This window comes from Chinchilla lanigera, unplaced genomic scaffold (assembly GCF_000276665.1).
Source record: "Chinchilla lanigera isolate Chin_1 unplaced genomic scaffold, ChiLan1.0 scaffold00002, whole genome shotgun sequence".
In the NCBI taxonomy this organism is placed as follows: Eukaryota; Metazoa; Chordata; class Mammalia; order Rodentia; family Chinchillidae; genus Chinchilla; species Chinchilla lanigera.
In genome coordinates this window covers 6,084,124-6,099,839 of record NW_004955403.1, presented here as the reverse complement: position 1 = coordinate 6,099,839, position 15,716 = coordinate 6,084,124, and positions in this window count along the sequence as shown.

Below are 15,716 nucleotides of genomic sequence, written 5' to 3'. Positions count from 1 at the left end.
ATATTCATTTCCAGAGTAAGACATAAAATTAGCTGATATGATCCAGCATTCTCATTGCCTTTGTATATATGTCTAGGAATAAATGAGGCATGAGCTCATGGGATAATATCCAGCTGCAAGATAGAATGAAACCCTGCGTTTGCTGCAATGGGGATGGAGCTTGCAGTCATTATCTTAGGTGAGGGAAACCCACCATGGTAAGATTAATACCCCACAGTCTCACTCACATAGGAAATCTCAGTGCTAAGTGAAATAAGCCAGACACAGAAAGGTAAATATTAAAAGTTTCTCTTCTATGAGAGATCCAATTTAAAGAAATTAAGGAGTGAAAAAAGGCAAACATGCTGAGGTAGGGGAATGGAACCAAAAGGGCACAGGTGAGGGTAAATGAGAGAGACAAAGGGTATCAAAAATGAGCAAGATGTATATCCAAATGCCCATCAACTGGGGAATGGATAAAAAAGATGTGGTGTTTTTACAATGGAGTATTACTCAGCTATAAAGAAAGATAAATTTGAGGATTTTATAGGCAAATGCAAACAACTAGGGACCATACTTATAAGTGAAATGAAAGTGACCTGCATGTGTAAATACAATATTGTCTCCCTAGTGTAAGAACCTAAAACAGTAAATAACATATGAAAGGTATAATAGATACTGTGAAAAGGAAAGAAACTGCTCAAAAGTAAAAAACAACTGGGATGAGGGAAAGGAGCAAAGAAAGAAAGAAAGAAGGAAGGGAAAAATATGCATATACATAAGACAGCTAAAATAATTGTACTATTAATTTCTAATCGTTTATTGAAAGGAACAATTAATGCTTATTTTTGACTGATTTTGCATGCTTATATCTGGTAATCTGAATAACTACTCTGAAGATAACAATATGCACTGTAACAATTGTTGAATTCATATCATCTTGTTTTTCAAAATTGTTTCATTTCTAATGTTTCTTTTATTATTTTTATTCTTTAAAATGAAAAATTAAAATGTCATCAGAAGTACATGGTCATGAACTCATCTGATTATCTAGTTGTAAAATAATAAGTTTTTTAAAATATAAAGATTCTTGAAATACTATATCTGTATATAGATATATAGATATATACATAAAGTGAATGCAAACATCATGCACTGGAAACATATACCAATAAAAATAGCTATCAAATACCCACATAAGTTAGGAGAATGGTGGTTATGGAACCTGGGATGGCTGGGGATAGGGACAGAAGTGACAAAGTTGACCCATATTTATTCAGTTATAGTCAGATAAGAAAAATAAATTTCAATGATCATTGCAGAGTAGGGAATCAACAGACTATAATGAACCACGTATTTCACAACACTGAGAAGAAACAATTTGGAATGTTTTCACCACAAAGATAGGAGCACTAAAAGATAGACATGCTTATAATTATTTGAATATTTTACCCTATGTACTCCTATATTGTCTTAGTTACTTTTCTTGTTGCCTAGACAAAATACCCGACACTCAAAGCTGAAGGACGAAAGGTTTATTTAGCTCACAGAGCTAAATTTTGCAGAGCTTTCACTCTGTAATCGGCTGAGTCCAAGGCAGGGTGGCTGGGAAGAGCGGCATTGCAAGGGAGAAATAATTCCTGGCCGCAGAAGCCAGCAAAACAAGCAAGGGAGAAGACACGCCTCTTTCCGTCACTTCTGTTGTACCTAGACTGCTGGGATTAGGGTGGTGACAAACCAATCAGTGGACTGACTTATAATTCACAAACCCCTAGTGCTAGCACCCACGCACTCTAGACTCAGCCACCTCTGAAGAAACCCCACCCATGATCTGAGGCTTTGGGGGGGCATCTAGACACAAGCCATGACATTTACAAACATATGTTGCCCCAAAGTATATACAGTTTTATGTAACAGTTTAAAAGTACAAAAAAGAATAAAATGTATATTCAAGTTATATAGATATGAATATGAAAAGTCAGAAGGTAAGTATTTATAAAAATTAAAGCCTACTTTTCAAAAAGACTAATGAAACCATATTTTACAAACATATATGAGAATACATATTTAATTTTGGTCTCACAGTTTTTCCTCGGATAATTGCATAACATGCATTTCATTTAGTTGTAGGATTAACTCTTGAAAATGCTTTTGGTCATCCAGTGTTCCCTGCTTATATCATGCACACGGAAGGTTGACGTGTCTTCATCTCAATACAAATTCCTTTTTTTGTGGAAAAAATGATTTACCTTAATCTCTATTACCAGAGATGAATAAGTTTGACCAAAGTGAATTGAAAGTCTCTCATTGATTTTCAAGAAACTTCACACACAAACATAGGAGAATGCTAGGGAAAAAAGATCAGCAGACTGCAGCTGAGGTCATATTCACCATTTATTCACATGAGGGGAAACAATGTAGTAAATCAATATTTATTGAGTTTTCATTGAGTTGCTACATGACAGTATAACATTCCTGGTTCTAACACTCTTGAAAGTCAGTATGTCGCTCTTTTAAACTTATGCCTTCTTTTAGTAATCCATCTCAACAGATACTTATGAAATTTGTAGAGCCTTGTTCTGCATAGTGGAGAGATTGCAGCACATAAGAGAGGAAGCTTCCCTCTTTCCTAAGATTTTATATTTTAAATGGAGGATAGATTGAATAATAAAAAGACACAGATGCTTGTCTGTGCAATATGGTAAAGAAGTAAAATTTTTAAAAGTACAGCCTAAGTAGGGAATGAGCAATAGACCTCTGAGGAGACAGTGTTTCAATCGACTTGAATCATTTCTCTACAATGGTAGAGAAATAATTAACCAAGTTAAACTGCCTCATCTTACGCAAGCATGTAAAAGCCGCATGTACATTGTATGTATAAATAATGGATATATTACTTAGAAGTTACTGGTTGGAGGCAAATTCCTCTTATAATTTCTAAAGTGAAGCTCCAGGTGCAAACAGTTGCCAGAGACAATATGCATGAAGAAAAATACCTACAAGTGTGTTGCTTTGATCTAGGAGTGACGCTCAGAATGCCTACACTGAAGAGTGTCTTGCCTTTTTCTAAGTATAAGAGACCACCTTGAATAACATCTAAATTTTCAATGAAGATTCATGATACACTTTAGTTTACATCTCTTGGAATGGTGCAACAGGAATTTAGTAGCTTCTTAGTTGAAGCTTCTGTCCAGCAGTGTGTCTTATTATTTTCTGAGTAGATATTCTTATACTGTATTTGCCTTAAAATCAGATTGCCAGTTATATATTGATTCTAATTTAAAAATTAGTGTTTTCTTATTGTGCATTGAAGCTGAAGTAGCATGTGTTGTTTTTAAAAATGTTTCAACAGCTGATAAAATTCTGTACTAGTAAAATTAATCTCTTGTACCCATACAAAACAATTTTTTAAAATTATATTTTTAAAAAGCCCCCCCAGAATAAAATTACATGAAAAGGTAAATATGCTCATTCATTTATAAGTATTCAATTTCTGAGTAAATAAGAGCAAAGCTACATCATAATACAGGTTTGAAATTTCAAAATAGATGCCAACACTCCAAATCTATTATTGCACCTTGCCTAACTTCTGTCAAATATTGATTGGAGTTCTTGTTCCTACCCACACTGTAGGATGGGCAGCCAACACAGGAAGCGGACTGCCATTCTCTAAAGCAGTTGTGGGGTCCCCTTTTGTGAATATTTTTAATTGCCCTTTTGCAGTTATATCAATGTACTGAATCCATTCAAGATATTCACCTGTCATTGTTACCTTGGGGAATAGCCGCAGTCCACACAATGCTAGGTCCAGCAAATAAGATAGATAAGTGCACACCGTAATGTTATACAAGCCTACTTCTCCTTTGGGTGGTGCCTGGCAGTAGAATTTCACATTTTTGTTACAACTTAAAAAGTACAAAATAAATCTTTCATAGCCCCTTCTGAAAGAAGGAAGATGTTGAGACAAATATATGTTCAAAGTAAGGGAGCTGTAAGCATGCAAGATTGGTCAAAATCTCCCTTGCTTTGAACATGCATCTGTCTCAACCTTCTCGCTTCTTTCAGAAGGGGCTGTGAAAGGTGTCTTTTGTATATTTGCCAGTTGTAACAAAAATGTGAAATTCTGCTGCCCAGCAGCCCCCCAAAGGAAAAGTGGACCAATTTGGCATGCATATTTCTGGTAATCTGAACAACTAATTTGAAGACAACAATAATAAATCTAACAATCATTGGTGAATTCCTACCATCTTGTCTAATGAAACTCTGTCTCATTTCTAATGTTTTATTTTTTTCTTCTTTTTAATGGTTTGACCAATCTTTTATTCTTATATCTGGTAATCTGAGCAACTTTGTTGAGGGTGACAATATGTAGTATAACAACCAGTATTAATTCCTGTCATTTTGTTCTGAAACCCTGTATCATTTTTATTATTTTTTCTTAGTTTTGTTTTTGTCTATGTTGTTGTTATTTTATTATTTTTTATTAGCTTTAAAATAAAAAAAATAAAAAGGGAGACCATTTTGAGGGGCTCTAATAACAATAGGTCTTTCATTCTAATAATAATGCTAAAATTTAAACACTCACCAGATCTTTTGATCACACCTCATGTCTCTCCACAGGCACCTTCAGTAGGAAGAGAGCATAGAGGACTTCAGTAGGAAGACAGCATAGAGCTCTTGAATGAGTACTACTGCAAGAAGTGGCTGGGACCACACCGTGCTTCATATATTAAGAGATGATGCAATGATAGCATTTTGAGGAATATGCAGGAAATACCCATGAAAGAACTTCCATGATGGTTAAATCAGCAGCCACAGTTACTAGAGAAACTATGAAAGCACCGATTAAACACGAAACACCTGACACATATCCACTTGTGAGCCAGAGTAACCAGAGAAGGGATCAGAGGCAGGGTAAAGATTCTCCATCGATCTTTCCAGTCCTCCTCACCACTGTGCTGACCTCAGGTGGGCTGAGACTTAGAAGGAGGTCGAGGCACTCTCATGCTCCATTTTACTTCAGCAGCTACAAGTCTGAGGTTGAGTGGATGGACAAGCAGAAGTGTGCAGATGATACATAAGAATGATTCTTTAACAGGCCTTACTTTAGTATTAAATCATTCAAACCTCTCTATGACAGGGTGTTTTTTAAGAAATATACTGGATATTTCATTGACTGCTGATCAGCTGGTATCTAGTTTTACATATAAAGTTTGAAAATTTGAAATAATATCAATCCCACATATTTTCTTCATCTAATAGACAAATGCCATGGGAAGTCTTGAATGTAAATTTTATTATTCTAATGTTGTTTTATATAAATAATGCATTCATGTATGTATATACATTTATTCTATAGCAGGGCAATAAAGACAATAATTGTGATAGTGCAGTTAAGAAAACTTTGTTGTTTTTCTTATTTTTCAACTCTATAATGTTTCTATAATATTAATTTGTTTAAATAGAATTTCTGGGGGAATAACTTCAGAGAATTTCTCATTGGACATGACTGGTTGTCACATTCCAGTTGATTTGCTGATTGAAACATGCTCACTTGCTTATTTGAATTTCTAAAACTCTTTCCAGTTTTCATGATCCGACTCAGAAGTCGTCTTTTGCATAAAACCCATCATCCTCCATCCCCTCTGGAATTGTTCAACTCTGACTCAATATCTGTAACCCTTTGAATTTCCTGGAAATCATTAAATAACTAATAGTAGAGTTAACAATTATAATTACCGTTTTGCTAATGACTACTGTAATCTTGAAAAATGTATTTGGCCTTTCTAAATCTAAACTCTTGCTTGTGAAAAGGGAATCATTATCTGCTTAAGGTGTTATTAGACATTCTGACAATAGAGGAAAATCACGAAGCATGATGTCAAAAACCAATAATGAGCACTAACTAGAAGTTATTCCTGCTGTATGTGATGACTGAATGGTAGGTTTCATTAAGTAATTTGAGATTCTAATGCATTTGCTGTTCTTATAGCATCATTTTTGTATGATTTCTTCATGTCATTTCATGGACTCCTTGTGGTTCATCCGTCAATGTCCATAATGTTCAACTCCTTCAAAGTCTTCTAATTTGATGCATCTCCTCTTCAGAAAAAATCGAGAGGAGATTGGAATCGCCTTTACAAAAGCAGCAAAGTAAATCTGATTAAGTATGCCTGAAGGATCCTTCTGTTATTAAAGTGCATAAGAATCAGTACAAATTTAGCACACAGTACACTTAGCATGAAGTCACTTCTCATGGGGAAAATATATGTTTTATTTACATCAGGCATGTTCACCCCAGACCTATAGGCCCCATGTGGCCCTGGCTAGCTGGTGATATGGTGACAAAACATCAAGAGATTTCAACATTATTATGATTTTAGAGACATTTTTTATGAGTAGTGTGCATAGTGTTTGTGGGCAGACTGTGTTGGGAATTACACAGTGCAGGGTGTGTGTAGGAGGGCACCATGCAATTGGAGCTCCACACCCTGCATATCCTACACGATGGAAACCCACAGCTGTCAGATTTTATCTCAACCTCTGTGACTCAGTGAGCAATGCTCAATAATTACCTTTATGCTAATTCACTTTATCTACCTGTGAAGACAGGAGTTTATTGTTATTGAGTAATTTCTATTATGCTAGCTTCATTTAATTATTAAGTTTGGGTACCACACCCAAATCATCAAATAACTGAATCATATGAGAAATTTTGTAATATATGTGCATTGAATATATTGAATGTTTTATATATGGCCCCAAATAATTCCTATTCATTCAAAGCCACTCTTTTAAATCAAAATGTTTGATATCCACAATCTACATGGAAATATATTCAAAGTATTATATAAAATAATGTTCATAAAATTTATATAGAGATCTATGTCAAAAATACTTATTTGAGGGGATGACTAAAGGATCCTTCTGTTATTAAAGTGATTATTTCCGGCCTAAGTGACTAACCTAAAAAAACACAAGAGCCTTGTGTACATCCTTTTTTCTACTATAGTCAAGGAACAGTTTACAATCCTATTTTTCCCAATAAGGGAATAGTTTTAAATTTACCTACAGGTAAATAAAGTTGATACTTGTAATACTTGTACAGAGTATTTAACATTCCTTGGTCCCAGTATAGCTGGGATACTAGATGTAAGGTAAAAGAATCTTAGATTCAAGCAACTGTGGAGCCCAATAATTCCAAGGATTTATTAGTTGCCCAAGATGATGAAAAAGAAAAAGTCTTAAGAGAAATTCATAGGGAAGCAGATAAAGGAACCATGTGTCACAATGGAAAGGAACAGGACCAGGTACAGACTCGAGCTCACACCTCCAATATCCAATATCCACCTAGACATATCCAGAACTAAGCTTTTCTTACCCACAAGATACTACTCAGGCCAAGCAAGGTGAACAATTACACTTAATGGCCATTTCCACCCCTTGTCATCTCAATAATCAAACATATCTCTTTAAATAATATTTCCCCTCCAAATACAATAATGATTCATAATCTGCTTAACATGATGTACCTGTCCTGCATACTTGCTGAAAGCACATTAACCCCTTCCACAGAATCTGAATATTGATAAAAGTTTTAAGCCAAGGTCTCCACTGAGACTAAAGGCAAGCTCTTCACTGTGAATCCCAGAATGATTAAAAACAAGTAACATAAGGTACATAAGCACAGAGTAAACATGCCCATTCCAAAAGAAAGGAAGTGGAGGATTATCTTTTGTTTTGTAAGAGGAAGATTATCTGAACAAAGCAATATGAAAGCTCTTCAATGCAAAGATTAATTCTTATAGCTCCATATCTGCTATGCAAAGCACACATTGGTAAGATGTGAGCTCCAGATCACATGGGTAGACTCACCCCTACAGGACTGCTGTTTGCAGCTCATCTGATCTCTTTCTTGGGCTGGAAACTTACAGCCTATTGCTTTTCTTGGCATATGCCCAGCATTTCTGGCATATCTAACTTCCTAGGGTCTTCACTGTACCTTGGACTTCATCCCCACAGCTTCATGCATTCCCTCCTCAGAGGCACCCTGCCTGCCCTTCAAAGCCCACTACAGAAACCTGAGTGGAACCCTCCTTGACACCACAACTCTTCCATTCTCCATGCCTGTGAGACCAACGTCACACAGAAGATGCCAAGAACTGCTGGTGGGAAGCAGGCCAGTGCCTGTGTATCGTGGTGCGGTGGGCTTGAGCATTTGCATGGTTGAACAGAGTAAAATGAACCCTGTGGATCCAATTCCCGAGAAGGTCCTGGGAACAGACAAGACAGGGGCACCCTTCTCTAATAGAAGTTTATGGTGTTGCACCTTTCAGCCTGTACTTGCTGGGATCTTGCTGGTTGGTAAGAGCTCCTCAAGCTATTTCTCATCTATTTCTCATCTCTATTCAAAGTATTTGGTTCTCTTTAGCAGCACTGATCCCCTAGGCACCCACATATCCTTCAGCCCTAACTACACACAGCCCTCCTTCTAGGGCAAAATTTAAGTTTTCCAAAATTTTCCACTCAGCATTTCCACCTGCATCTTACTATGCATGTGAATACAAGCAGCCAGCGGTACCCTTGGTACAGCCCGAATGCTGGGTTCCTTTGCAATTTCTCTGCCATATTGATTCATCCACACCTCTTAATCTCTGTCTTCTTCAAAGTGTCAAGATCTGGTCAAAATGTAGGCAGGGATTTTTTTCATTTTTGTCTGTTTGATTTTTCTTTTTTTTTTTTTTTTCTGTTTTGCTTCATTTTTTTGTCTGAGACAGGGTCTCATAAGGCAGTTCAGACTGGCCTTGAGCTCACTATGTAGACCAGGCTGGTCTCGAACTCAAAATGATCCTCCTGCCTCAGCCTCCCAAGTGCTGGGATTGCAGGTGTGCACCACCATGCCTGGATCTTTTTTTTTTTTGCCACAGTATAACACACATAATCTCTAGCCCATTGTCAAAAGAGTCTGTTAAAAGCCGAAATATCTTGAATTTAAATTTTGCATTCCCCAGGAGTTGCATCCTCCACACTCTGACCAGAAGCATCCTTTAGGGTTTGTTTATAGCTTCCAAGACTTTATCCAGTCTTTTTTTTTTTTTTGGTTTTTCTCCGGTACCAGGAACCGAACTCACGACCTTGCGCTTGCCAGGCAGGCGCTTTGCCACTGAGCTAAATCCCCAGCCCCGACTTTATCCAGTCTTATTCTCCAGACTTCCAGTTCCTCCCACAAACTGGCTGCAAAGACTTCTGAGTCACATAATGAGGTACAATCACTGTGACAACTCCAGTCCTTCTACCAATTTTCTTCATGAGTCATTTGTCCCATTGCTGGGTAAAATACTTGCCATTCAGAATTTAAAGGTGGGCTGGGGATTTAGCTCAGCGGCAAAGCGCCTGCCTGGCAAGTGCAACGTCATGAGTTCGGTTCCTGGAACCGGAGAAAAACCAAAAAATCAAAACAAAACAAAAAAAAAAAAAACAGAATTTAAAGGAAAAAAGGTTTCTTTGGATCATGGTTTCAGAGGACTTAGTTTATGATCAGCTGATCCCAAGGCAGAATCTTCATGGTGGAAGGACCTGGTGGAGGTAGAACTTAGTGGTCAGGAAGTACAACAGGATGCAGTCCCCCAGAGGAAAGGGCTGGAACCAGAGGAAGACTCCAAGGCCACATCTTTATGAGCCTCCCAGACTCATCCAGAAGTTTGTTTTACTAAACCCTGAGCTGGTTCCTAAGCCAATGGAAGTGAAGCCTAATGGTCACAGTCATGTTCATCAAAGATTCATAAAAACAGTTTAAGGCTTTAGAAATTTTATTTTATAACATAAATAATTGTTCATCAGAGTAAATATTTATAATTTGTGCTATGAGAATCATGGTCTTTATAAACTATTCTATATTAACACACTATTATGATTATAATTGCTATTTCCTGAAAATCCACATTCTGCCAAGACTGTATTTTATCATGAGTATTGTGACTAACTTCATAAGATGAAATTAATATTTAGAAAGATAATCAATTTGCCAGTCCCAGATGTCTTAAATAGGTCCTTGTCTTTTCCATACATTTTTGAGTTAGAAGATATTTTCATGGAAATATTTGAGCTGAATATAATCCAAATAACTTTTACTGTGAAAATAATTGTATAATCATATTATGCAAAACTAGAGTTAGCAAGATTCATTACAAATGTTATTTTAGGCAGCTTTAGATCTGTCTTGAGATTTTGCATATTTAACATTGACTGGGAAACATTTATTTTGACAAGTTTTCTGTAAGTCTTTAGTTCTGAGTAATCATCTGCCAAATAAATCAGGATTTACTGAATTTGGGGGAATCTAAGAAGAGAGTAGATGCCTATAGCAATAATCTTTGAAATATACAAGATCTAGCACATCTACACTTATGAAAATTTCAAGCTTAACCTTTTGGTAAATAGTGATGTAATGATCAATTGTAAAATAATAATCATTTTCTTACAAGAGAATCTAGTATTTATAAAAGAGGCATAATTAATAATTCATTTTAATCACTTGTATAAATAGGCACTAATAAAAGAACAGGGAACAGGTGGGTCTGGAATTGTGAAAAGAAAACAGCTTTATAAGTAACATATTTATTATTGTTAACTCAGTTGCAGAAAACTAGTGTTGCTATTAAATTGATACTTACCTTATATTATAAGAAAGCATGAATTCCATGGCTGTAAATTTAGAAGAATAAATTTATATTCATTCCAAAGATAGGGAAGAATTTTGATTTCTCTTCATATATCAGCTTACTATCTTTGAAATTTTTAGACATCTGTTACTTATTCCTACTACTGAGTAATAATAATATAACAGTAACTTGTACACACATATATAGTTAATATTTGTAAGTATATTATATACTCTCACCTCTCCATTTTGTCTTTTTCATTAATGAACTCCAATTATATAATATAAGAAAGTCATTGTACACAGTGAAATATTAAAGTAGGCTCCCACCCAAATTGCCATAATCTAGTTGATTTAGCTTACTGTTGTTGCAGTTTTACCAAAGCCTATTAAAACAAAAGTTAGATAAAGAAACTGAAGTGATGATGTGGGTAATATGTGTGTCAGACTTGCCAATGTGTAAAATTCTCATAGTCTGCTAAGGAAGGAAAAAATACTGAAGAAGGAAATGTAGGTAGAAGTTCATATCTGCACTTTACTATAAACCCTTGCTTAAACAAAGAGAGATATTCCCAAGTAATAATTTATTTCCATACCAGGGATCACACTGAAACAGATAAGACATAATGGCAATTTTACTCACGAAACTGTATAAACATGTTCGTCGTGCTGGCTATGGATATTTTAATCTTCTGAGAATATCTTATACATTTAGAATACTAGAGGAGAATTTCATATGTGGGTGAGACATATTCATTTGCAATTTGGTTCTGTGTGGATGAAGAACTTAATAAAAAGCCAGAGAAACCTTTACTGAAAGAAAATCCATGTCTGACTTGTGTGGCTAATGAATTGGAGATAGGATTCTGTGACACAGTTATCCAGTATGGTAAACAGAAAAACTTTCCCCACATGGAGATGCTGTGTAAATGCATACCAGGATGGATCTTGTTTCTGGGTGAATATAAAAAGATTTTAAGTTTTGATTCAGTTTCCCATCCACATTGAAATGGCTAGGGATTTGTACCCATTTTATCTGCCTGTTTCCATGACTTCCCCCCAAACAAACAAACAAACAAAAAAGCAAAACAAAGCAAAAAAAAAAAAAAATCTTCCAACAAAATTCAGCCTCCCTAATTGGCTTTCCTTCAAATTTGTTGAAAAAGCAGACCTTCTTTATGTATGATTATACTATTTTATTAGAAGTCTAGAAGTTCACGCTGACAACATACTGTTACATTTACAATGGAAAATACAAGCTATAGAATCATAAAAGTAAAACAAATAATTACATGCCTTTAAAAATTAGAAGTGTGTAACAAGCAACAACAAAGTTTTGAAAAAATCATGGTTTGGAGAAGCAGACATACGGCAGGGCTGAGATTCCATAGGAAGAGGATGTGCAGTCTGAAAACCCCAGGCCATGTCCTCAGGGTCCCCAATCTGCAGGAACCCTCTGGGGCTAGAAGTAGGGTGTCCAGGTCTTGGGGCCTCTGTCTCAGGCACTACCCGCTCTAAGTCTCCCAGGAAACTCGGCTGACCGCTTACAGCATCCATTTCCCGATCCCACCTCCCTGCCAAGCTCTGCTTCGTTCCCTTCTCTTTCCCAATGATCACACCCGGTGCTCATCTGAGATTCATTTCCACATTCACTTATTCAAGGGCAAACAGAAATGAACAAGATTAGATATACCCTGATGGACTGAACTTGTTTGCCAAAATTCTCCAACTGTCAGTGGGACTGTAGATTCAGACTTTAGGAAATTCACAGAAGTTAAATGAGGTCACGCTGGTAGAGCCCCAATTATGCAGACTCCTCGTTCTTTTTTTTTTTTTTTTTTTTTTAGACTCCTCGTTCTTACAACAAGAGGAGAAACTTGATAACAAGGAAGGCTGAGGCAGGAGGCCTGCAAGTTTGAACTCAGTGTGGGCAATTTAGCGTCTTAGAAAGCACCTATCTCAAAAATAAGGAAATATAAAGTAGTGTTGGAGATGTAGCTCAGTGTAAAGGCCCTGGGTTCAACCTAAGTAAGACACACACACACACACACACACACGCACACACACACACAAACACACACACACACACACAGAAATTTGAGGTACTCAACTTTAGTGTGCAGAATTTAAAGAAATTAAATACCTGTTCTTTAAACCATTTAATCTACGCTATTTGTTTAAAATGGTCTGACCAATATGTCTTGTGTTTATAATTAGAATTGAAAGTGTAACGATGTGCTGAGCTGCAAACTAGACAGGTAAAACAGGAAGCCAGAAATATGAGTACGGGAGTGAGTGAAGAGAAACAGCCCCCTCATCCCAGTGCTGTCACCAGAGCTAAACAGCATAAGGACACAGGAAAGGAAGAGGAACTGAGTAGTTATGGTATTGGCTACCCTCACCGAAATAAAACAAAATAAGAAGACCATGAATAAAACTAGCCAAACTGTAAGAAAAATCAAACCCTCATACCAGGCTTTCCCATAACCTCATTTGTGGTGACATTCTCATTAGTTATGTCACATCACTTCCTTCTATGCCTGCGTACATGAGTATTTATTTGATAAATATCACTGATAATGCAAATAGTTTGGGGAATTTCAAATTATAAAAAATGATGGAAAAAGAAACCAAAAAATTACCCTCATCATTAATGTGAATGTTCTGATGAAATTGTAAAGGGCTAATATATTGGGTCCTCTAATTGTATATACCATTGCAATTGTTCCATGAAAATGGCAATAGTAAAAATAATTTAAGATAATTTATTATTGTTTGTTTCTACATACATTATATGAAAGATAAGTTATTCCTGGCACCAGTAGTGAGCTACCAGAAAGCTCAGAAGTGCCTAGTACTTTTCTCTTTACAGTTCTAAGCTCCTGAAAAAGAAAAAAAGTGTTCTTAAAAAGTTTTTAAAACATTCACAAGTGCATAGTTTATTCTAAATGATAGGTGCTGGGGATTTACTTCAGCAGCACAGCACCTGCCTGGCAAGTGTGAGGTCGTGAGTTTGATTCCTGGTACAGGGGGAAAAAGAAAAAAAGAAGTATTCTAAATGATGATTTTGCTTGAATTACTTGGTTTCTAATTTTCACTGTACTTCCAATCATGGTTTGTCCAAATCAGACATATCTTACGTTACTTCATAGTTTCCAGAGTAAGAGATGTGATTGGCTTTGCTGAAAGCAAATCAGTACAAGACTTGAAGAGCAGAAAATTGAGACTAAGCTTGAGCCCTAAATGTGGAAAACTGCTGTGAGAAAATATAATTTTGACCATTTTTCTATCTCTAAAGTTTAAATTTGAGTGAAATATTGAAAAGACAGCCAAAGCTAAAGTAAATATTTTACTTCAACCTTTGGATGTAAGCAATTTAAAATTTTTTATGCAAACTGTAATATATATAACATTTTAAATTGCTACATGGAATCATCCTATTCTTAAATACATTTTAATATCATTTAAAAGCAGCAAAAAAGATAAAAAGTCAATAGTTTGAGCAGAAATAAAAGCATGGATAGTCAAAAGTTTATTTTTATATTGTAGAATTCAGTGATATTTTGTTTGACTAATGCTTTATTAGTCAAAAATTACCTTTTAATTACATCAAAGAATGTCATAAATTTTCTTTCATTCATTCACCAACTATTTTCAAAGTACTTACATGGTGTCACATACTTGATATATCAGGAAAGGGGACTCTTCAGATGAAGAAAACACACTAACTCCTTGTACTTGTGAATGCATTGTGAAAATACTCATAACTGTCAGGTATATAGTATTTTGAAAAATCTACAATTTTAAATTAACACACATGCTTAAAAGTAAAATAAAAAACAATCTAGTAAACTCAAGGCACATCATTTTAAATAGAAAAATAACTACATACACTAAAATTTTTTATTGAAGGGGAAGAATTAAGAAGTGTCTTTACAGTATAAAATATGGATCAACTAAATAGGCCTAGACGATTAATAACAGTATTTCTTTATGAAGACATCCCAACTAATAAATACATAAATAATAAAACAATGGAAAATAAACATCTCCTAGATTACGAGATAGTAAAGTTACAATGATAAAATTATAGATTTAGTAGTACCTGTTGGTGAATAAGTTAATAAATCAACACAAATGGGAACTTTTGCAATGGGCAAAACTGGATGTCACAACCTAAAACAGTTGAGTAATTTTAACCCAAACACAAGTAGGAAAGCCAGGCAATGTGCCCCCCTGATGTGACACAGTAGGAAGCATAATGACCACTGATGAGGCCCCTTGCCAAAAAATAATATACTACCAAATATCCAGCACCTAAAATAAGACTGTTGCTTAACTTTTTTCTCCTCCCCATTGGCTTTCCTCTCCTCTTGTTGAATTGATTTTTTGGATGAACTGTGGCATATCTTTGTACTATGACAAACATTAGCAACTCTGAAAGTAGTTCTAAATTCCTGGTTGAGTGCAAGTTCCACTTTTCTCTTTATGTGCTCTTATGGTTCTAGGGTGGGTGAAGCAGGGATTTTTGCTATGAACAGGAAATTATCAAGGATGCCTTGGTTTGACTAGGGATACTTGGTAATTTTTGGAGAGTTTAAGGTAGAGCATTACTAGAAATTCAGTTAAGGAAATTGTAATAAAATGGTATAACTATGACAATGACCTCTGGATATAATATTCTGAAACTGAAGCTGCATATATCAGAGCTTTGGAGGAATAGTATGGAAGAGTCATCATTTACAATGGGCCAATGTGCTAAGCTCCTTTACAAATTTGAGACTTTCCAAGTTATAGAGTAAGGCTTGAAAAGCAAGAAAAGTCAAATGCCAAGATTCAGCCAGCAAACAAGTATATTCAGCAGTAAAGGCTTTTGGAATTGAAATATCTAAGTGCTTATTATCAATTTGATTCTAAACTGTGCAAAAGGGGAATATTGGTCAAAAAGGTAAAAGAATTGGGCATTAACCCTTCCTTTCAACAAACCTTTAGACTTCAGCTGTACAGTTCTTTCAGCTAAACTTCTACATCCATATATATTTATTCCTTCCTTCCTTCCTTCTTCTTTTTCTCCTTT